Genomic DNA, 25,434 nt, shown 5'->3' with positions numbered 1-25,434 from the left:
CACTTTTGAACAAGTTTCATCGCAGGTCTGAACTCGGGCTTTTGGATTATATTCCAAAGCGTATACGACTACAGATAATAAGTCAGGAGTTGGGAACGTTTGTAGGGTGGTGAATGCGAGATATACTATAAGGTGTGTTTCGCGAAAAACAGGTCGTCCAACCCGGTTGATTCGCAGAACAGGAGAGAGCCATGCTTGGCTGGAGGCCAGGCGACAGATAGACAGAGCGACCTGCGGATAGATACGCGGCTTTTCTTCCGCTACGAGCCCCAAGTAATAATCCTAACTCGCAAGTTAGCTGAGCTTAATTAGAACAGGGGTTAGTACGTCGGACGCTGTCTGCTTCCCTGCTTCCCTGCTTCCCGGCTTCCCGGCTTCCCGGCTTGCCGCCTGAAGACTAACATCTCAGCTATTCCGTTCCCTCGCGGCCTGACCGCTGCCTTAGACCACGAATTTAACCTCGATTACAATAACGATAATCAGGCTCCATTCCTGCAGCGTCGATGACCACCGTTCCCCTGGAGAAATTTGTCGAGCATGGTGATTGAATGAAAGTTCGAAGAAAAGAAAGGGTCACAGCATGTACTGTATATACTTACTGTGCTTCAACCCTCCACTGCCAGTATGCTTCTTTTTATTTTTCTCAAGTTATGAAAAGTGGAATTAGCTCGTTGCTGCAGCAACGCGCCGAGTGGTGGACGGCTAACATCTGTTACCGGTTTTTGTATGAAATCATTTTTTACTCCGACAATGGCTCGGGACAGAAATTTTAAGTGAATCGTTACGCTTTCAAGCCATTAGACGAACAAATCCATTTATACGCGTATTTGAGTGAAAAAAAAATCTGTATAAATAACTGACAAAGTTTAAGCCCCGAGTAGGTATATTTTATTCCGTTTCATCGTCGTTAGTCAACACCGGTGAGTAAACCGATCCATTCAGCCATATTTACAGCCGAATGGTATTTCCCGGGAGTAAGAATGAAAACTGGGTCAAACCCAAACGACCGCCTTAAATTGACTAATTGCGAGACCTCGGAGGTTCCTTTGTTTTCAGCGAATAAGATTTTTAATTGCGACAAATCCTTTGATTACCTCCGATTAAAGTTTGACGCGGGCAATTTCGCGTAACAAACTTTATTCAGTTCTTTCATAATCAGCCATTGCCTCGGGTAAACTGTTAAGTCGCGAAAGCGGGAAACCGACAGGAGGGGTGGGAAACGAGAAGCGCTCCGCGCTCGACACTCTTTTCTCATTTGCCGTTGAAAAGCATCAGAGGCCTGACTAAAGACACCACAGGCTTTTTTCTTGTCGTCATTTAGAGCTCCCCAGTGAATACCGTAGAGGAGAGCAAGAGAGAGAGAGAGAGAGAGAGAGAAATTGAGGGAAAAGGCAAAGACATGTTTGATATAATTGGTAAATAGTGGCTTCATCACTCGCCTCGAAGCTTGTCGCGAAATTCATGGACCAAACACAAGTCTGACCGCCTTTTCAAAGACTGGAATTTAACGTCGACTAAGCAGCCACTACAAAGGCATGAATCGCAAGTCGAGCGAACAGGACCACGGCTAATCTCTCGATGCGCTTATCAATACACGTTCAGTTCTATTTGTCAGTAGATTCACCGAATACCGCTTACGCTCTTGCTTAGACAGATATGTCAACGCTCGCACATCCCGCTCCCTTGTAATATCGGCAGACTAAGTATTTCGTAATAATTCCACATTCGAAATTTAATTTTTACGAGCTGGTGGTACAGCCATGATGCGCATTTTAGCTTATGCCTGTTGTAAATGCAAAGATAAGCAAAAGCATCGGTAGTAATAATTATGGTGGAGTGAATTTTGTTATTCGACTTACGGTGACGAAGATAACAACTTTTACCTTCGCACCGCCTTTCTTTGGATGTAAAAAACCGGAACGGAAGGTCTGTGAAGAAAGAGCAAAAAATACAAGCTGTAACCCGACGGAGCGAGGATCACAGTGATCGTGAAATCACGGGTGAGATCTTTGGATTTTTCAAATAGCCCCGTCACGTAGCAGAAGCTTCGGCTAGAGACATAACCGGGAATGAGAAACTCCAGAGAAAGCGAACCGGGAAACCGAGTTGGCCAAGTGCAAAGTGAAAAGCGGTTGCAGGGAAACAGAGCGGCCCACCGAGCCTGGTTGCCGGCTGCACTCGATGCTAATCGCTTTTAATGAGCGAAGTCACACCCTATAAAACCCCTCGCTGATGTGACTCCGGGGCTCACGCGGGACTTCCGAATGAACGCGTGAGAGCAATGCGTGCCACGATGATACACTAAGTGCGCAAAAGCATCTCTCTGCTGAAGGGCTAAATCCACAACGGTGTACTTTAGGCTCGAGTGCTAATAATGATGCACTCTGTCCTCCGTCTGAGTGATGTTCCAGTTTCCCCCTCGACTTACTGCGATTTCGCATGTCAAAGTGATATTCAACTCTGTACAACGAGCTTTGTGCATACGAACATTTAGGAGGGCGTAGCTGAACCGGCGAATTCTGACTGACGATGAGGGCGCAAAGTTTGTTGTTATGCCTGACCTTCGGAAACAGGGCTAATCATCTAACGGTTTCAACTATAAACTCACGTGTCACTCAAGACTATCGCTTGAAGCAAACTTCGAGTACGACAAAGACCTCGTCGCAAGCAACGAACCAGTCCACGGTTCTTGGAATATCCAAAGTAAATATTGCTTCAAGCCCTGGAACTTCAGGAGAACGCTCTTCTCGACAGGCTGACTGGTCTTCAATTCTTGCAACCTCGTGGGAGATAGGATGTATTGAAAATTTGTCTGCTTCACGATTAAGAATTGATACCGATATGTCAGAGATAGGAACTTGGTCAGAAAATGTACTTACTCTCCCCAAACTTTATTTCTCAAACTTGATCGTCATGGGTGAATAAAGTTACACCATTGACTGGTACCGATCCTCTGGAGTCCGAAACTTTCGTCGGCGGAAACCGAATGAGAGAAGGAAGTTTGAAAAAAAGTTTGGAACACATCAGCCCTCGATGTTAATCTAAATTCGAAGTGCGCCTACGATCCGGTTCACTCTAGCAAATCAGTCCATTCGAAACAACGTGGTTGTTCTGGTTTTTCCAATTTTGCATCTCAACTTTCCTCTTTCACTTGATCTCTTGCTACCTAAAGAAACAAGACCACTTCCATGACCGAAGTGTCTCTTCACGTGGCAATAAATCAAAATCGTATTGAACCACGCGAGCCAAAAGTCTTCGGCTCCAGATGAAATTGATCTCGAGCAGAGCTTTTCTACACGTGAAAACATCTACTGAACAATATGACTCGATATGTGTTAAAATTTTCACGAGTCCATGGTTGGTCGCTGTTTTTATGAGGTACAAAACCACGAGACAATATTCAGAAAATGGACAAGTGAAACCCTCGCAGAGTTGTGCTTTATCAACCCCCCCCCCCCCCCCCCGGTCCCCATAGCTCCATCTTCATTCTTTCCGGCAATGTGTTTGCTCTGGCAAGGTTTGATCGCTTGACCGCTAATTGCCTTCGCATCCCTCTGATGTTCAACATTGGCGAGTGAATGGGTTTCCTCCTTTCCAAATAACCCACAGCCGTATCCTCAAGACCGTTAAATATTATCTTTGCGCGATAGTATTGCCCCTCTGTCACAAGCCTCGTAGTTCTAACGTCGCACGTTTTATACGTATATTATTATACAGGGTACACGGACACGGGGTATATATTTTTTTTCAGAAGATCGACCTTTGTCTGATTTCAGATGTATTTAACGTGGGTATAGAAGGTCCTTCGCGTCGACTTCCCATAACTCCTCGACGAGAAAAGCCTGAGTGACGTAACGGACTAATATCCTTCGACAAAGACGTATCGAGGTAGAAAGTGTGAAACATAAGAGCGGAAAACGACTTGAATACGGAATACACGAGCTGGCTAGAAAACGAAACTGGGTTCAGGCGAAGGCTCCTCATCGACGTCAAACTTTGATTACCGAGGGTATGTAATTATGTCAGGGGTAGAATGGTCGCGTGCAATCGATGGCGTTGAGCCGATTAGGGTAGTCCACGCACCCGCGGGTCACTTCTGGTTTGTTTTACACGAATTATCCTCGAGCGAAAGAGGAACAGAGGGTCAAAGCGCAGGATATATTACGCGAAACGTACGAAACCCAGAGCGAGCTTATCGCCAGCGGGACCTTTCGGCGAAAGCTTAATCGGGCAGAGGCATCGAATCTCGGTTTAGTTACATCAGTCCTGGTCGGTCCGCAGAAATAATTATAATTATCTACCACCTCGTGAAGGAGCGACGTGCCGTCGAAATGCAGCGGAAAAGTAGAAGCAAGAGAGAAATACGTGCAGTGAAACGGGTGACCGACACGTAAGATTAAGTCCCGCCCGGGAGATCAATGCACTTGAAAATAGCCCCGGCGTGGGAGGTTTTAAAAAACCCTTAACCTTATTCAGCGGGTAAACTAAACTCGGTAACAAACTAACCGGTACACTCGAAAGTGGCTTCAGCTCCTCGTAACCCCACGGTGACTTAACAAGGCGCACAGGAGTGCTCTAAATTGTGCCCCACCGACTAGCGACTCCTTCCCGTCCCTTCCACTCGCCCCTAGCCAGTCTACTACCTACCTTCAAACTTCTCCTCCACCTTTCAGCTTCCTCGACGAACCTGGTTCGGCGCTCCGTCGTATATTCCGTAGGTACTTTTACGCCCCTGGCACCTTGGCACGGCTCACTTTTAATAGGCTACTTTGGTATGCACTCGAACGCGACGAGGTTCTGCCACGACGCATAATATACCAACCTGCATCATGCACTCCGACCTCACCTTAAACACACACAACCGCAGACGTATTTACACACTTGCGCAGGCACATTACACGCGTCTTGAAATATGCACGTCCGTGACGGTGGGCATGGAAAACTGCATCCCCAATTCAAGAATTCAAGTCTCTTCCAAAGATGCTGCAGCATATTCGTTATTCATGTGTACAGGTAGGTGTGTGTACGTATAAAAGTGTGCCTACCGAGGATGGTCAGAAATTTCGACACATTCAAACTTCCATCACCATATCCGCTACTTCGGCTATGTACCAGCCTTCCAGGTATGTATCGAGGTGGGTATATGGCTACAGTAATGGGCTGCACGACGAACCCAAGGTATACAGAAATCCGTGCGTCTACGTCTCGTTTGCCAGGGAACACATTTGCTAATGGACGAGACACGACGGTCCATCTCCGAGCTGCTATTAGTCTCGGACATTTGAGTTAGGACGTGTGGATGTATATGGTGTTAATTTTGCGTAAAACGATATATCTACGCATCGCAGATTACCGTCGTACGTGTTCTTCGAATGTATGGTGCAACCCGAGCAGGTATATAACCCTTCCTCCATCTCCAACTGAACAGCTTTACTCGCGGAAGTTTTTCCTTTTTGATATTCAGTCCAATTTTGAAAATTCCTGTTCATTTCGACATGCTATGTACATCCCTACACGGAGCGGTGAAATTCGAGGTTCAAAGCGGCTCTACAAACACCTTTCGCGATGCTTGCTGAAAAGCCGGGCAAACCACCGGCACTCGGTCAGGCAGACTTTGAAACTTCTGTTGGTAGGCATCTATAGATATGAGGATCATTATCTGTTACTGTGATGGCCTTTGGCGCGTTATACACAGAAATCTCTGGCGGCAGGAAAATGCATATTAAATTTAATTCGAACCGTTACACATCGAGGTAATGGACTTTGCGTTTCACGCGCAAGTTACTGTAGCCCGAAGGTTATTATACAGTGCAGAATAGTCTTGGTTTATTGTTAATTAATTTTTACTACAAGTACAAGTAGGATAAATAATGTAAGTGAAAAATTCATTCTACAGCTAAAAACAAGTGAATATCTTTTAAATTCTCTATTTTCACACTGGAGTTTTATCGCCAGCCCAAGAGTTTAATCTCTACTCCCGCATACGTAGCGAAAAAACGAATGACTCGACGAAGCACGTTAACAGTAGGTGGAGAGAAACTTATTTCCTGGATCAAAAGAGAGCAGGACGAAAATAAGCCAACGTGTACTTAGGCATACTTTCATCGGAACAACCTCTTCAATTTAATCTGTCACCGGTTGAACAAAGTGACGGCGGAGGCCTTTTAAACCCGCAGGAAGACGGTGCTCTGCCATGGGTGCCAGCCGAGGTTTGGGCGAAGAAAACCCGTGACAAGGGTAGGGGCCCCCTTCGTCTTGTCTGAACTCGTCCTTGGTCGCCGAGTGATGGTAGTCGCTAGTCGGTACCATACCACACCACAGAGCAGAACTTATCTAATATATTCTCGCCCAACCCACCATTGCAAAGTGGCTTCCCTGCGTACATTACGCGCGTTACGTCCTACGAACCCATGGTTCATTACGTCGTCATAATTAGACTGAGATCCCCGTCGACGCACTTAACCCACGCGCCGTACGCGCCTTGCGTGGTACTCGGCTGCAGAGGATCTTCCCTTGATTAATCAAGGTTCGTCATCATTAACAGCTGGAGTCGAAATCGGATGAAGTCCGAGATCTCGATTTTCTCTATTATTTTTATCTCAAGCTTTTCGAGCACAACACTAGCAACTATTGCGTGCATTTTTCGACATACAAGGACGAGGGCTTGTAGTTATTTGAAGAAGTAGCCAAATAGTTCATTTTCTGCGGAAAAAAAATTTCGCAATTCTCTAAACCTCATTTAATTTCTATCTAAAAACCTATAATGATTCTACCATAAATTAAACTGTACAAAATTTCCCAAAATATTGATTTCACCGGCAAAATTTGCGATGAATTCACTGACAGATTTCACGTAAAATCGTATGAGTCGCGGATGAATTTTTTTTTTTTTTTTGTTTGTAGAACAACACGCTGATCGAGTTACACAGAAAAATTGGCTCACTCCGATGCACGGCACGAAATTGCCTTCTGGTAATTTGGTATGAAAAAATTTAAACGCGTCAAGTTACAAACTGTAGAATTTGTATGTGAATAACAAGGGCTGGACTTGTAGGATGAATTTTTGTATTGGAGCAATGCTTTGTCGAGAAACTGCTCTTTGCGTCTGCTACGCGTTATTTGATCAAAATATTTTTTTCAAAAGCCTTTTTGTTGTTACGTTATGGTTTGTGAATTTGTGTACTCCGTCAGATCTTACTGTTTTGCACGTACACAGAGTTTCGATTGACAAAATAATTATGAACTCACTCTCGGGTGGTAAAGCCAAAAAAATTAATTTATTCCGACTCAAACATAATGTCAACTTTATGACTTGAGAAGCGGGACGAAAGTGGCATATCTTTCTCAACTTTTTTTCCTCATCTGTGAGAAAAAATTGGCCCTTTTCTCCCACGTTTGCGGGAATATGAGGCCATATTATACGCGAATCGCTGTAACATCTTAATTACACTTACTTGCTTAGTTAGCTCTCGGTATGTGGTATTTGGTGGGACTAATTTTGTGAATACGATGGAAATGTGTAACAGGAAGTAAGGAGAAGCGCGCGCTATTCAATTTATTTAATTTACTATAATATGATTCTTCGTCTATTATAGGGACTCGAGAGTTAGTGAGCACGGTGAATAATTATCAACATTTCCATAACGTTTGAGAAGAGAGCGAGAAACCAAAAGAGAGAAAGGGACAAAAAGAAAGAAGACACAGATGTCAACCGTTCGTTCTGCTAACCTCAGTTTTGAACAGCACGACGCATCGCTATTCACGACTCTAATATTTTCACGAAAGATTTGCTCGTTACCGTCATTAACGACTTCTGCAAGACTCGCTAAATTTCTTCAAATTCGAAAGATTTTTTTAAATATCACTTTATTTTGGAAAGGTATATTTTTTATGTGGGGGTGTTTCGCCCCCTACATCGCCACCACTACTTGTATGCGTTGTTTGAACTTTCTCTTATTTTCTTTTCGAGTCAATAATGTGATTTGAGTTGAAAAAGTAAAGCCCTATAGATAACATAGGAATAATCTTCGACTTGATTCTCTTGTTGTTGTTACATGATGTACTATTCTTGAACTGCGAAAAGTTTCTATACAAATGAGTACCACTTGTAAAAAAATTTGTAGCTGGTATTAGAAGGGGTGATACGAACCCTTTCGCTCTGTAAATTCCTGGTAATTTACACAATCCTGTAAATGCTTGTGAAGACCTATTTTCTTTTGAGAATTCTAACCATCCTGAATTCCACGCCTGTTATTATTAGGATGTGAAAAAAGGCAATTTATTTTTCTTTGCCTGGCAGGTAGAGATCAATCTACAGATTTCATAATTCCTCTTTTGTTATTCCTATCGATCGGCTCCACCTTCGTAAGCTGGTAAATTTTTCTGGTATACCTATACATACCGTGAAACGGTTATCTCCTCTCTCTCTCTCTCTCTCTTCGCGATGGTCTATTATTAAAAACGAATCAAGTGTCTGCATTTTTATTCACGGAAAGAACTTCGCTCTGACTCTTTCAAGCGGACTTTTTTTCCTCCAACGAGCACAGCAAGGCAGTTACACGGAGCATAATTTCAATTAAAAATGACTGGACTCAACTGCCAGTCTGTATCAAATAAAAGAAACAAAAAGCAATAAGGCACAGGGAAGATAACTGACGATGTGACGAAGAAAATGCCGAAACGACACTGCCAATCATCGCTCGTGTCTGTCGAATTATGTGATCCGTGGCTTGATACTTGGTCAGTCTTACTTCTGTTCGGTACGAAGACCCGAAAACAACCCATCAACCCTCTCATCCTTTCGACCCATCTCAACTCTGCGACTTTCTTTCTTCATTCGGAAAAAATTCAAGATTCGGATTTCTCTCCCACGAGGTAGGTTAGGTGGACCATGTACCAACCCCTGGGTACCGAACGAAAAGCTTTAGTCGACTACGTCGAGGTTCGTTTCGTCGGGTTCGATTTTAGAAAAATAGGTGGCGGGTGATCCCTTTCCCACCTACGTGCCGCGTCGAATAATGGATGAAACAAAGGCCCTTCAAATGTCAACCGAATATCGAGGAGCAGCTCTGTGCGCTCTTCATTGCGTATGGGCAAAGTGAAACACGGAATATAGTTCATATTACGTACCCGGGGAAGCAGTTCCCTCGGGTGAATGCAAGATACACTTGAACCGAAATTCACTCCGCCTTCCATCTCGACTACCAATGGAACTGAGTGAATATCGATAAGGTAGTACAGGGCTCATCGAACTTTAATTCTTCAACTAACATCGTAAGTCAGACGAACTTTACAGATGAGGTTACTGAATCTATAAAAACTGTAGTGTAGTAGTAAAACCGATACACCGTTTCAATATGATGAAATTGGTAATGTGGAAAAGGATGACGAGACGAGGTGTCTACATTTTATACGATTCTAAGGTCCTCGGGATACCCAAGAATCCGAGTATTTTATACACAGGTAATAAAAATAAGTATATCTATCGGTATACCTGTGTATGGACGTGTATATGTATGCAGTGAGTGCGAATGAAAAGAAATAAATGAAATGAGGAAAGAAAGCTAAAGTGGAATGAAAAACGGAGGAGATAGAGAGGGAAAAAAAATGTAAAACCAAAGAGATTCCACGATTTCCCGGATGGTGCACCGGGAACTGTAAAATGTGATTGGTCGTAAAATTGCGAGACTAAAGTGGAACGGACAGTAAACGGGCCGGGATTATCGCGTTTTTCGATACCTATATACCATCTACTATGGAATAATAGCATCCTCTCGTCGTCACGGAGGAAACTTGAACCAGTTCAAAGCCCAGAAGCGACTTGAGCCCGACGACGCATTAATTAGGACGATTTAATTCAACGAGTCTCAATTACCGGCTCGTTTTCAGCTCCGACAATTTGTTCGCCTACACGGTGCGATCCAAGACGAAAAGATCCCCGACGCTCACGACTCAATATCACTCCCTATAAATATGCCGTACGAAGTGACCCTAGCTGCAGTAGACGAAGTTGGCGATCATTGATAAATGCACCTCCAGGGTAGCTGCGATCAGGAGCTGACGTGTGAACGCACCGTTAAGCGTTCATCAATAAAGGAAGTGGAAACCAGCCCTCGGGCACCAGAAATCGGTTTAATGGGGTGGGCCGAAGCAAGGGTGGAAAAGGAAAGATCAACGAGCCGACGAGCTCGTTGCCAGTGGCAAGGGCCACGCGGGGTGAGATTTAATAAAAGATTGGTCACCACCGCGGCTGTAGGTCAGAACGTGTCCTCCGGTGCTGCAGGATCTCTGACCCCCGACGACGCCGCGGGCGTCCTCCGCTCCAGGATTAACGAAGATTTTTGCGGGGATTGTCTCCTGCCCGTCCGAAATTCCGATAAAGCCTTTCAATTTGCCTCGGGTCAATCTGGCCCACGAAACTTGTCCGAGGACGAAATCGACGCGTCGAATAGAAGCACACGGTTGAATTTACAGTAAAAGTAAAGAAAGAATTAGCCATCGATGTATCGGAGTAAAGTAAGATGTCGAAATTGAGTTGCCTTGGCATTGCAGCGTCCGTTTTACTTTACGTTAGAGCCAATTTTATTTATCACTTTACTGTTTCAAATACAGCTTCCAGCGGGAGAAGGAGGGGAAAAATAAAAACGGCGAAATCTTTTCTATTATAGTTCGCCAAACTTTTCTCGTAAAATCACTACGAAAATTTCATTAGCGGTCGTTAACTGGCCATCTTTCACGAGATAAGAGAGACTCTCTGGTAGTCAGAAAAAATTGGAACAACGGGGCTTCTGGCCGCGTTGGTTGCTTGTTTCTGACCTTTGAATTAGCCACGACTGGTTTATCTGACGAAGTCAAGATTTTGTTCTATACCGAAAACGATGAGTTCACAGTTCGCCTATCGACGTCATCGACGTCGAAGGCGTTGCCAACGCTTCCATCACACGTTTAGTCGATAAAAGCGTGAGGAATGAGATTCGATAAAACAAACTGAATCCAATTATGACCCGTCTGGCTTTCATTCGAATAAATCCCAGCGGAAATTAGCCAAATAAGTAAATAACGATAACGCAAGAAGGAAGGATGGAAAGAAGAATAAAGAAGCTCTCGGCATCCGTATTTGAGGTGAACAATTGAGAAGTCATTGCATAATATAAATTGGGTGTTTCAATTTTTTACCAAATATTCCATTAATCACAAATAAAATTAATTCACGGACAAACTCAATTTCTAATTCAGTATTGCGAACGAACCAAATCCGCGGGTTGAGGTAGCACTTCAATCCTTGACAATATCATTTGAATCTTCGGGTAGATTAAGCGTGAAAATGATGCAAGGAAGAAGAAAATTGTTAAAAAATTCAAGAATTCAACGTCGATATGCAAACCTCCGTACCTCAGTGAACAGCTGTGTTCTTAACTTCAAAGATCAATAATTTCAAGCCGACATTCGTCGAAGCTAACTTTTATTCCCGATGACCCGAATGAGTCAATCATTTGATATATTCGGCATTGAAGCGACTGAAGTCCCAAAAGTAGCTACCCAGATAACAATATGCCATAAAATTTGTAAACAAGACATCACGAGTTGTGTGCAAATTATATAATTTCACTTCCACATACGTAATTAGTATTGTGATCATAAGATGATCGGCAATAATAAAGCACAAATTAATAGCAATGATGCAGCAAGTTATGCAATTTCAGTAGTGTGCAATGTATGTTGGATATCACGTCTTGCACTCAGCAAGCTTCTAATTTGTGTGTTTATTCTCAGCAATAACCTCGGTCAAAGTGTGATATATATTGTAATTTACTTGCTGCTTATTTGTGTTCCTTTTGTGAAAATCAGATCGTTAACGTATAAGGTAACGTAACAGTGATGATTTGCAATCAATCTTTATCGATCAAAATACTGCAAGTCATGAGTTTCCATGAATGTTACTCGATTAATGCAGCTATAAATCGTATAGACTACCAGCTATGAAAAAAAATTTCGTTGCACGTATCTTTTCGGAGGGATCTCCTCGTGACACGCTCCAACGACAGCAAATATGTCTGGCAGATGCACTCTCGAGTTCGCCACGTACGAACGGGGGAAGGAGAGCGACAGGCGACAAACGAGGAACGACAAGGAACAAGCGACGGGAATTTCGCATACTCGCCCAGAGCACGAGGCCATGAGACGCCTTCGCCTTCGCCAAGCTCGAAACTGAAAAAGCGTCCCCTGAATCTAGTGACGAAGCTAACGTCGCGGGCTGAAGTCGGAAACGCGAAAAGCTCGATCCCGGATATGAATGATGAAGCGTTCCCAAGCCGGAGTTTCGTCCCAGAAAAAGTGCTGCTTCATGCGTAGTCTTTTCGCAGACAAATCTGTTCGCAGAAATTCCCTCAGAGTATATAAACTGTCATAAGTTATAGGTGGAGATAGTGAGTCTGTCGACTCAACTTTTAACCCCTTTGTCTTCGCCCAACATTTGCTACTTCCTCTTAGCCACTTTGACTAATTTGCTGCCGACTACGGGTTGTTCACGCAGGTTCCCCGACTCATTATCCCCTTAAGCTTTCTGCCGTTCAATGTTTTCGTTGTACACAAATATTTATGGTGAACTACAAAAGTTTGTTGAGAATATTTTTCCCGACGTTGGACGTGCGATAAAAGGTACCATTTTCACACAATATATGTTCACACCCTTTCGATTGTGACCCGGTACCTTCAAAGACCGGTAAAAGTTTGTTGATTCAGATTCTGAGAAACATACCGTATTCCAAACTCTTCAATAATTGTGTGCAGCTTCAAAGCGGAGGTTCAAGTTTCGATAAAAATAGTGTCGACAAAACAAATGTAAGTCGATATTGATTATTTTTTTTTGTTCAAGTAAAACTCACTTCAACGGATGGATGGTCCCCCGGATAGTTCAATAACTTTTATGAATATCTAACACGTTCACTTTTTCTGTGAACAGAAATATTTCAGCATAAATTACGAAAGAGCTCAGAGTTCGGTTTACAAAGTTTGTATGACCAGAAACTGCAGCTGACGTGCCTCGAGGCAGTTTGCGTTTCTCGCGGCCCTGCAGGAGGCTGAAACACGCCGTGGCCGTGGGGGCCAAGTAATCGTTAATCCCTCGGAAAAATCGTTAAAATGTACCCTCGTCCTCCTTGAGACTGGATCGCGTTATCTTCTCAGCAAATTCGCCGAGACCTTTTTTATCTTTTTACTCTTCGCCTTTTGGAATATTTTCCGCTCTCTGAAAGCTCACGGCGTGGCGTGCGCAGATCCTCCGTGCAATCTTCGTCCACTATATCTATACATACGTATATATCGAGAGACTGTATTGTAGACGAGTTATGTAACAGATGTATGTATGTACGTACCCATGTACAATGCCTCCGAGTCACGACCAGGGTGCAGAACGTGCATAATGAAAGAGTGATAATCTCGAAATCGCTGCAGTATGTATGAGTGCACCGTACACAGGCTACAACCGGAGCTCATAAAAACAGGCAAAAATCGCTGTCGATCCCAGTAAGGGATGAGAGGGTGGTTTGTACATTTATTAAAAGCGCATTCATTGTGAAAAAATTGCCGACGCTGTACAGAGCGGAGTGTGGCAGGAAGGCACTTGAATCCTGATGGCACGTAAGTGTGGACGCCGGGAGGAGAGTGAGAGGTATATTGAGAAGGACGGAAGAGGGGGTGTGGGGGGTAGCAGGCAGACTAATCGCGTCTAATGAGCCGCATCCCGTCGTCGGAGATTAAACCCAGCCGTTACCTGTAACTAAGTGGCTGCGTCATCGTTACCACGGCTCAAAAATTTCACCACCACCGTTGCTAATAATCTCTCTGCAGAGCTTGAACCCTGGGCTTTGTGTCGTGCCGAGACGCGCAGGGGTCGCGGGCGCTTAGACGGTAAACCGTTTGCTCGATGTTCCCGCTGCACCAAGACTTCACCCTGTGTATTCCGTCGTCTGCATGGGTGAGTGAAGTGTGGATCAACGCCCTGCGGGGGGAGGGGATGGGGGTGAGCCAGGCGGTTACGGCAAAGGGGGATGTAAATCGGGCGTCGAGACGCAAAGGACAACCTGGACCTACCCTCCTCTCGTCCTATCGGCAGAATCAGCACTTCTCTTTCGACGGTGTACCCGCGTACCTACCCATACTTGATGGGTACTGTACAACAGCGACGGGCGTCACGGCGCAGCTGCAGCAACGTGCAAGGAAAAGACACTCGCGGTAGAAGGAGACGGTTGCACACCTGTGTGCACAGCGAAAGCAGCCTTCACTTGATGATGTACGACCTGCCAAAGCGTTTTCACTCAGTCTCGCTCGTTCGAGGGGCTTCTACACCCTCCACCACCCTCCGAGAAGAGAAAGGGGTGCCCAAGTCTTGACGGAAGAGAGTGCGTATAGCGGGTGGAAACGCGAATGAAACGCCATTTTATGTTATACCTTTTCATTTTTCTTCAATTGCCGGTTTACAGATCGCCGTTCTAACCCTCTCTGCCATAAATCGCGAGTGGTCAGCTCACAGCTATGTCTGCACTTGTACCTACTGGCAGTAGAATAAGGTGTGAAGAAACGATAAAGATCGAGATTCATAGCAGTTGTCACACAAAGGGAATAAAACTGATCGCCGTAGTCGTTGAAAGTATTCAATCGCTGTAGTAAAAGGTAGATTCGGTATTAATCGGGGAGGAAAGTTTCTTCACAATTTTACCCTCGGCTGAACTTTTGCTACCGTTTATACGATTAAACAGCTCAAAATTCTCACGAGACAAAACGAGCCGATTATCTTGTTGCATGTTTTACGTGAAGAGCTCCTTCCGATAGACAGTACAAGGAGTAGAAATAAAAATTCTATAATCATTTTCGCTCCGCGTTTCCCTGCTTCCGACTTAAAGCATTATGTGACTAGTCGGGGGTATTTTTTTTACTGTTTTAGCTCGATTTATTCGTGAATTTTTTTTTACTTCGTTTTCAAGAAAAATAACTAAAATAAATTACACCGTGTGAGATTGAGGAATATAAATTTAAGACGTATTATGTCAGGAGTGATCCCGTGCGGTATATTGTTACAAAAGGTGAAATCACCTGTTTTACCCCTTTCTAATGATCTACTAGTCATCATAGATAAAAGATATGTAAGAGCTCTCGTATGTCATGAAATAATATTGGTTGACGCAGCAACCTTATTCATTTCATAACATATGTGAGCGCATACGTGTCTTTTATCTATGACAACTACTAGATCATTAGAAAGAGGGCTAAACGGGTGATTTCACCCTTTCTAACTTAAAATGTGAGGTAACTAATATTGGATGTAATTAAATTAACTTTAATTTGACTAGTACCTAAGCAGAAAATGAAAATACACCGATGAGGTGAGGGTTCACGGCGGCCATGGTTTTGCACCCTTCAACGTTTGCGCAATATCGCGGGTCGGGCAGTATGCGCTTTTATGGAGCTTAATCGGTCGGGCGGAGTATTGCGGTGGTGTTTTCAATGTGTCGACTTACACAAGGGCCTGTCTTTCTATAGGGGCTCTTTTTGAGAGACTGATAAAAAGGAACGAGCTACATATACGGGCTAGGTTAAACGGCACCAGCTGTTGCGGTCAATGCAAATTTCTGCCATTCCTCCTCACAGAGCCGAGGTATCAACGCTTTCAATTTGAATTCGTGCATATACACACACGCGCACACACGCACCTGTAGTATATACGCGTGAATACCCCTCAAGTTGACGAGGCTCCGGGGACACGAGCACTTTATTCAGGAGCGTACGAGTATTTATTAGTGATAAATTGCTCCATTAAAATGAAGGAGTACACGAACGTGATGAGGGCAGCTTTTTTCGATATGTGTTTCTACCATGCGTGATTTTACCATCGCGATATTTCAGTCAATCGTTTATTGTTGGTGGTGGTGTCTTTTTTTTTGCTCTCTTTTTTTGCCAATGAAAGAATACTATACCCTGAATGATTAGCACTCGTAAGTACTGACATTCAGTTCAAGGGATTCTTATCTACGAATTGGAGCAGTTTATGCACACATATATGAGAGAGAGACTCCTCTACTTGAATGTGGTTTTATATAAAATTAACACGCGTATTGTATACACAAGGCAAGATAGATCACACGTGGAACGTCACACATGGTGTAAACATTGAAATGCATTGAATATACGCAAAATAGTGTATTATAGCTGCAATGAGATCCCATTCAATTAATAAAAAAATCTCCATAATAATACATATATAGCTTGAATAACATTTAGATATAGATTTAATAGGTTGTGATATATTTTACTTTCTATTGTTCACATCCTGATAGGGATTATGTAGACAAATCAACTTTCAATCATTATATTAATCCGAGAACAAAACTATACACGTTGTATTAGGGTGTTTCAGAAGAAAAGAATTTACCATTTCTCACCATGGCACCCCCTGAAATTTTGTGTAAGTTCTGGCTACAGATGAGCGTGCTATGTTACGTAGAAGATCACGCTCAGTTGATTTTTCCTTTCTTTTCACATTTTTTTGAATTTGTGAAGAAACACGAATCTCTCTTCTGACATAAACAAACTTTCTAGCTAGGCGCCACGGTGGAAAATGGCAAATTATTTTTCCCTGAAACATCCTAACGTTGTATATATACATATATACGTATACTTGTATACCGAGGGTGCAGAGTTGTCTAGGGCACGAATAAAATACAATTACGCAACTCGGCAGAGAAAAACGTCCATCTAGACAAAAGTAGGGACGCGAATAGTAGAACGGAACCGAAGGGTGGGATGATGGGGAGGGAGATGGGAGTGGATTACCTAGTTTATGACGTCATATAGCTCGACGTCGGGATATGAATACGAAGCGCGTCGCCTCACCTACATGCATAATATATAACCTATGAACGTGGCTATATTACTGTCGAGTGGGTGGTGGCAGCGGGGAGGATTCGGGGGTGGCGAAGGAGAGGCGGCGATCCTCGGGACTGACGACGACGTTGCCACGGGATCAGTAGTCTACCGGTGACTGTCCTCGCAAGTGGGTTATGCCAATTCCCTGCGGCGGCGTAGCTAATTAGTTTGCTACTTATAAGTACAATTCCTTCGTCAGAAGCATGTAGCAGCAATGGCATGGCAGTATGAAGATCGGGTCAGATTAATGCGAAAGAGTCGCCCTCGACGCGTCGTCGGTGAAGTAGATGAGAGAAGAAGAATAATTCTCCTTGCAGATGAAATGAGGAAAATTGCTTTTAACCGCGGAATTGTGGTATATAGGTACATAGATTGTATACTTCAGTTGTGGAATAAACACAAGAACGAAAACTTGTTACGGTGAACTGCAGCAGCACTCGAGACACGTGCGGAAGAGTAGATTGATACTTTCTGCTGCCGTTTGCATGGATATTTATACAAGTATATAGTATACATAAACATGTATTATATGATGCATTTGCCAATCTTTTTGCAACGAGAAAGTATAACGATAACCGATGGTACGGATACCTCATACGCTTACCTTGCGTAACAAGTCTCTTGTCGTTGTAATACGCAAATGTCCTTATACGATAGATAGAGAAGAGTGCATGTATAATGGAAAAAGATCTTGCTGTGAGGGATTTGGATTCGACATACTTCATTCCGTACGTACGTGAGTGCAGATGACGTTTATAAAAAAACAATTGTAAACACATCGTGTAAATATTGTGTAATAATATTTCTCAGTAACTGTTTCATATATTTATCAATGCAAAGAACAGGTATGTACATACGTACGAATATGGTAGGTGCATACGAGTAGGATTAAATCATGAATTCCATTATTTAAACCGAAAAGCCCAGTCAGAATCGAAAAGTTGACGAGAATAGTGGAGAGATGATAACCAAGTACCGTTAAAAAGGAAATAATATCTAAAATATCATCACCACCACATTTAGTGAGCAATTCGAACTCTTCTTCCTTGGAATTATTGCGTACTTACACCTGCCCATTGCGCTGAACGTTAGACAATACATATACATATATACATTTATATAATATATGTACAATCCATACCTATTACGTACGTATGGAGATTATATAACTAGGTATGATAACATGCATGTTATGTAAGTGTGAACGAGTATGCGACACCCACACAAACGCACACGTCGTCTATATGGGATAAATACCTTACTACATGTACACTTACGTGTACACATGGTGCTCGATAGGAGTAAAACGGGGTGGGGGTGGTGGGAAAAGGGTATAGTCAACGAGGAGACCCTAGGGAAACGTTTACTGCCAAGTTAACGGCTAATCCCAGTTATAGTTACAGTCATTAGGTTATGCTTAAACCGACGTTATTGCTTGCATTAGTTACCAGCCGTGCTTATATAACAGTCGATTTCGCTTCCAGCTTAACTAGCTATTTAAGCAGATTTCATTTATGCCCCATAACCACCATATCCGAAGCTGCCCTTATGCATGCACTCGTACGCCGATCGTCCCACGGTTACACGACACGTAATCCTAGATCTGACTTCGGGTTCAAGAAGTCTCCAATAATTCTAATATCCTACACGCTTAGAATTGCAGGATCAACATGTCTACACGTATCTGTATCTACGTTTAATTTTTATACCAGTCACGCGCGAATTACAGGCGTTTTTTTTTCTTTGGACGTACTTTTATTAGACGAAAAATTATTGGACATCGTTGACTTTTGTTCGGGTTGAAATCTCAGCTTAATGATCGTTTGAGGATCAGTTGGGTATTCCTTATATTTATACATGCTTGTTCGAGGACGCTGGATTAGGAATTTCCAAGTACCCACTCAGGCGTCGATACAACTGTAAACCCCTTATTGAGGGAAACTGTGCCTGTCGAGTTGGACCTTTTTTTCATCACGCTTGAAATGGGATTTTCAACCCCTAGGAAATACATAAAATTGCGAATATAAACACAACGTTTTAACATGCATTTGCAACGTTTGTTAAGAGTGGAACGTTCGTCGGCGTTTAGAGCGAACAGAATAAAAGAATCCCGGGATTTGACCCTGCGGCGTGCTTTTCTGCATGTAATTTAAATAAATAACGACCGACTCAGCAGCAATCACGGGTCGTGTTGCTCGGTGCTCGTGAACAAAACATCGCCTCTCACCTCTCGAGGAGCTCGATGTGTATGTATGTAGTATAGTATATGCACGGTTTTTACAATATCGCGAAGATTCGCGTTATGCAAAGTCTGTTCATAAGTCAGCCAATTTCAACGGAAACCAACGTGTAAAATCCGTGAAGAAAAAATCGGCGCATGCTGCAGGAACCCCCCAGCGATATGTACAAGATTGTACATGGAATGAACCATATAACATATATACATCATATTACAGTATTTTTCCGCATTAAAGTTTGTCGCATAGATATGTGTACAAAAATTCACAGATCGATGTAGCTGTAATACATTATTCTTGCCTATGTGATTGCATTTTTTTTTTTCACAATACGATAGTGAAGGGGAGGATAGTAGGAGTGCGAGAAAAATCCGATCGCGTATAATGAGTTAATATTTAAACATACCCTGCATACATATATTTATGTACTGCATATTCGATCGGATGGAATTTGCACAGAAATGATTTTAATTGCAATGTAATAATTCGGATTATTATTCACCGGACTGAAGTCTATTTTTATGCATTACAAAATGAAAATGAAGAGAAAATGCATCCAATATACGTAACTCCAGATTCGAAGTTACTCTTCGCGTCGAGATAATTTAAACTTTCTCAAGCATTAATTAGTTCACGCCTTGCGCGTTCACGTCATGAATACGTATACACTTTATAACTGTAAACGTGTATACATAATACATATATCAATGCAAAGAACTTGCATTGTCTTGTAATATCCAAGTTTCTGAGTTGTTAGCAGTTGCCGAGGCTTCGCAAAATGACTGGACTCACCCAGAGCTGCAGTCACTGTTACAAACTTACTACCCAACAAAAGTAAGAATCGTCAAGTAGTGAGGATCAACGGTATCGCCGTCTCACAAACCGCGGCGAAAAGAAGTTTAAAGAACAGCCAAGAATGAAGAATCGGAAATGAAAAACAAACATGGAACCGATGCCTGGGATGCGGTTTGTTTTTTCAACAACTTGAAACGCGGCAACAGTTGCCATCGTTTTTCTTTCTTTCCTTCTTTTCCTTGTCGTACCTCTCTTCCGATAAAGAAAACAACGCCGCTGATTTCTCTGCAATATAACTTCCCAAGAGATTCTCGCTTTACGAGAGTAAATATGACGTATACAGCGGCTTTCTTAAGTGCAGGTTGCAAATAAAAATTGTTCAAAAATTATTACTACTGTGGCAGAAGCTGGTGGTAACATTCTTATTATAGGCGGATTCGTTATCACCCGAAACACTTTACCGATACATAATTCAATTCCGGGATAAAATTCGATTTCATTTCACTTTTATTTTTGCATTCATAGTACACGATGCATCCGCGTTTTCATCGGAAAAGGCACTTGATTGGCTTTTGTACGTGGCCGTCGCGGAATAAAACCACCTGAAAAAGGGGTGAGAAGAAGAAGCAAAAAAAAAAAAAAAAAATCCCCTATGCAGTGTCAAAAAATAAAAATCTACCTACATGTCACTGAAAATGGCAAAAATAAAAGTATTGAAAAACACGTAATTGCGGGCGTTCAATTAAAACCCGAGTTATTTGTACTTTTGCACTATCTTCAGTGTTTGTGACGGGGTCACGAATTTTCTGTTAAAGAATTGAACTTCATTCACCGCGTGCTGTACAATTATTATTTTATTCTCTGCTGACTGTGCCTTTTCACCGGCCTATTATTTGTTCTATAAATAAAAGGTTTCCAATATTTTTACCCAACATACACGACGGATACTCACAAAATAAAAAAATTAATATTTAATTAGGAAAAATTTTGCAAGTCCAGGATAAGACTTTGATAACTTGGCAACCAGACTTCAAGAGTCGCATATCGAATTCTCCGGCTAGATCTGCAAATTCAGGGCTAAAAGATTGAAAGAATATCAATAAAACTGCGTTAATAATTTTCTTTCAAGCCTCACTTCGTTCTTTTGGTATACAGTTCGTATCGCGCATTAATTGGCATACGTTTAGAATCTTTTGCAAAAAAATCTCACTCTTATTCTTGACATATTCTGAAAACAGTAACATGTGAAAATCTATAACCCTTGTGCGAAATATCGACGGCAGCTAAAAGCACATGACGTACCTTGTAGAAAAAACGAGAATAAAATCGTGATCGGAATATTTCCAACTCTCGTTTGAACGGCGTTATCCCTAACGTTTTCAATTTCATTCTCTGCACTTTCTGTTCCTACTATTGGGATATTTAACGTAATCCGAAAGGTAGATAGGTATTCGTATTTCTGCAGGGTGCAGGATAATCTACGCTGTCCATCGAACCGGATGGATTTCCCGTAAATAGAGGTACATAGGTATTAAATATTAGTGCCGGATTTAGTTCGGTGGCCAAATTCGAACGTATAATGGATGCGAGAGCACGCACTCCGGTATCGCACTAATTCTATTCCCGGGCACACGTACGCTGCTAAAAAAAAAAAATTAAAAAAAAAATTCACGATCCTGACTATAATTTCATATGGCAGCTGCTGCTGGGAAAATCGTTATCTGCATGTACACGACCGAAAATGGATTGAAAGCACAAGAGCTGGTGACGTCATCGAATAATAAAATTCAACTTACGTTTTATACCGAGAATTCTGTCTGGGATTAACGACACGCCCTACTCGCGAAATTCTTCTTCTTCCTCGAACTAATTTTTGATGAAAATTTTCAAAAAATCAGAAACCGTATTCAATTGAAAATATTAACACCTATAAGTTCATCTATAAGTTGTATCTACTTCAGGGTCGGCGAAAACTTTGCAAAGTTAACTTTAACCGTTTTCGTTAAGGGGTAAACCGAGACTGATATAGTCTTGAGCTTAAAAACAAAGTGTAAGTGACTCCGGATTGATGAAAGCCGGCGAGAAGAAAGTGCCTACGTCGCGTCGCGACGTCCCGTCCCCGAAATTGCAAATTATCTCGCGCATAAATACCGCAGCGTTTTATACAACGTAAGCCATTAACTCGATCAGGATTCAGCGATAAAGAGAAATTTCCACCGATGACAATCTCTCGGAGGGAAGATTGATCGCGTACACGAGAAGCGTGTTTCATTCGATGCGCTAATCGATCAACCGGAAGGAGTTCATCCAACAGCTGGGTTTCCGATTCAGCCCTCTAACTACATTGCCTCGTGAGTGGATGTTTAGAAACTTTTTCACGAGTGATTAAGCCCTTTGCAACACGGTCCCTTTTCCCTGAGATTTATCCCAGTTATGTGTAAGAACGGAGTAATGAAATAAAACATAATATAAATTTATATCCCCTGCTACGACAGCGACAAAAACACTCTACGGCAACTTATTCGTTTTGGTTTATTTTTTCCTCCACTTAAGGGTAGCGTGAAGGTAAATTTCGGACTTTAGTCTTCGAGGAACTGGAAGTAGAAACCAGGCCAAGGAAACTTCTACTAAACTTCCCGATATTTTCCATTACTATTTAACTTCGCATTCAATCGATATTCAATCGATTAGTCTTGACTCGCCTTTGAGAAAAATAAAGATCGCAAAATTTAGTACGACAATAATTCAACGCTAAAGTAATTTGAGATAACTGAAGCTCGATACCCGTTTGAGTTCTAAAATTACAGTTTCATTTTATTCTGCGTACCTTGTCAAAAGTGTTCGGTGATTTTTTTCTGGCATGTTGTACGATTTCATGTACGTTACACAAATTAGAGCTTATAATGAATCCCGGTTCAAAATGTATTGTAATCAGCTTCTAGAGTGACATACTTGAACGAAGTTCATGTCAAGTATCTCAACTTCTCAATTAATTTTTTGATCAAAAGAACTGCCTGCTTAATCGGCAAAAATACGCTCGCTCAGTCACCGTAATTGCAAGCGGTCAATAAACCGGAGAGAAAATTAGTGGGTACCTTGTACGACTCTTGAATCCCGTTCTAACGTAAAACCAATAAAACATCAAAGTTATGGAGGACGAAAATTATGAAAGAAAAGAAAAAAACAAAAATCTCCTCAGCTTTGGACATGGTGCAATAAATCTTAAAATATTTTGAAATGACAGTTGTGTTTACTCGTATCAAGATGCACGTTGTACAAAAATATGGTCTAGGTGTATTAAGTTGTACGTCAGGAAAAGTAGATAATAATATAGAAAATTGAAGTTGTTTTAAATAACAAATTAGAAGGGGTTGGCGGGCATGATTGACTTTATGCATGAAAAACCAACGCTTCCCAAAAATACCCAACTTGAAATTAGCAGAATATGATCCCCTGGTATCCAAGCAGGTCTGGAATCGATTAATATAAAGTAACTCTCCCCCTTCATCCGAGGACGTTAACGATGCTTAACGCGTACGGCGAAAAGGGCGTCGGAAAAGCGCCGGAACCTACATATATATATATATCTATACAAGAAAGGGATCTTAATTCAGAGTGGATCCCCGTGAAATGTGAGGATTAGGTGAAACGGCGATCGGATATCTCGTGTATATGTCCTAGACAGAACAATTTCTACCTGTCGACAGGCGTCCGTTACGCCGCAGACTAGACAATGATATCCATTAATGATTCAGATCCGTCTAGCGGTTCGTTTGCCGATTGACACAGACAAGTTACGCATGCGGGCCGCAATCCATCCTGATGCCCATTCCTGCAATGGATTTCGCATGAACCCAGTCAAATCCTACGAATCTCTGCGTCCGACTGTTCCAATACTGATCTGCTTTGCTTCCGACGACATTTGTGATCTGATTTTTATTCTAAATTGAAGTCATTATCAACGATGGAATGAAAACTTTTTAACAATGCAATGCGAGTAAATAGAATGTTATTCTTCTTTCATCGTTCAGACGCACAGGCTTAATTAGGCTCGAGTTCCCTTGATCAATATTGGAGAAAGAGCGTATGAATATTAGTATGCCCTCCATAAATATGTAATATCAATTTGCGTATTTGGCGCAAATATATTAGCCTACATTGTAGACCTACGATAAATAGACTTCGGAAAAATTACGACGAAGAATAAAACTTTGTACAAACTACAGGGAATTTGGAAGGTAGCTAAAATTTTTAGTCCAGACGAATAATATCCGAATTTTACCGCAGCTCTTTGTGTATCCTTAGATGCGTCATAGCCACGGGGTAAAAGCTCGGAACGCGGGAAAAGCACCCCGGGTACAGTTATTACACGAGCTAATACGGGCTGCAGAGAGCGAGTTGGCGAGCACAGCTATTTTCCACCTTTGACGTGAAAACATGAGGGGAAAAATAAAGGCTCGTGTATACGCGAAGCTGCGAGAGATTTCGAGTAAAAGTTCTGAAAGCTCTGCAGGTTTGAAACGGGGAATCGCATGAAAGTGGCACGTTGACCCGCAGATGATTCCGCATATCGCATTCGTGCACGTAGGTAATTAGAGAAACTCCGAGCTGCGTGATGAAAAAAAGAGATGAAACGAAAACTCCCCGCTGATCACTATACAGCGTCTGTCGCAACGTCCGCATCGCCTGCTCACGTGCGTTTACTACTTACTTTATCAAGTAGATACATACCTTTTGCTTCAGACGTGTCTCGGCGTTAGGAGCTGCATCTTTCCTCGGATAGGATAACGCTGGACACAAATGAAATTCGGATACGTTAAAGTTGGAGAAATTCGTTGAGGCTTACGCGATAATTGGGCTATAAATATAAACATGCACTCGTGTGCCGTTACATCGGAAGGTAAACAACTACCGCCGCAGCAACTACTAGGCTGTAAAGGCCACGGCCACTAATATCTACCACAACACATCGGACTCGGTACACCAAACAAGACACACGACATGACGAGCGTTGAAACGCCAGTCTTCCGGAAGTGTGAAATACACTCGGATCTAATTCGAGGACCAGGGTGCGCAAGGTGCTTCGACACCTCGTCCTCGCGACAAGTCCGGAACAACTGAACCGCGCGGATCACGCCGTGAGTTTATGCTGGCTTGGGGGTTGCAGGGTTGCGGGACGTTCAACAACCAGGCGGGGGTTAGACTAGCGGCGTGTTGGGTGCCCGGCGTCTCGACGCCCAGGGCGCAAGCGCTTTTCCTACGCAGTTCCGGAGGCTCTCGAGAATTTCGCGCATTGTACACGGTGTCTCTTGAATTAGCGGCCGACGATGCGTAGGTAACCGAGAATCAATCATTGATCAGCATTAGCGAAGAATTGTTAGAGCCGCGACGCGACGCGAGCTTTGGAAAAATTTTGCTGCGGCAGGAAAAAGCCTCGGAACTTGAAAGCTTCGAGCTTATACTTGAGGGAAGTTCTCGCTAA

The 25,434-nt window shown here is 42.6% G+C and overlaps 1 protein-coding gene across 1 annotated transcript in view; it reads right to left on the bottom strand.

Moving 5' to 3' along the window:
• Positions 1 to 25,118, bottom strand: part of LOC124409356 — a 112,381-nt gene extending 87,263 nt beyond the window's left edge. The window contains exon 1 of the mRNA XM_046886932.1: positions 24,684 to 25,118. The gene's annotated coding sequence lies outside the window, so the exon portion shown is untranslated. The remainder of the gene's footprint in view (positions 1 to 24,683) is intronic.
• Positions 25,119 to 25,434: the final 316 nt, after the last annotated feature.

Source organism: Diprion similis, chromosome 8, assembly GCF_021155765.1.
Source record: "Diprion similis isolate iyDipSimi1 chromosome 8, iyDipSimi1.1, whole genome shotgun sequence".
In the NCBI taxonomy this organism is placed as follows: domain Eukaryota; kingdom Metazoa; phylum Arthropoda; class Insecta; order Hymenoptera; family Diprionidae; genus Diprion; species Diprion similis.
The sequence above is the reverse complement of the archived record's forward strand: the minus strand, read 5'-3'. Positions and strand labels throughout refer to the sequence as shown.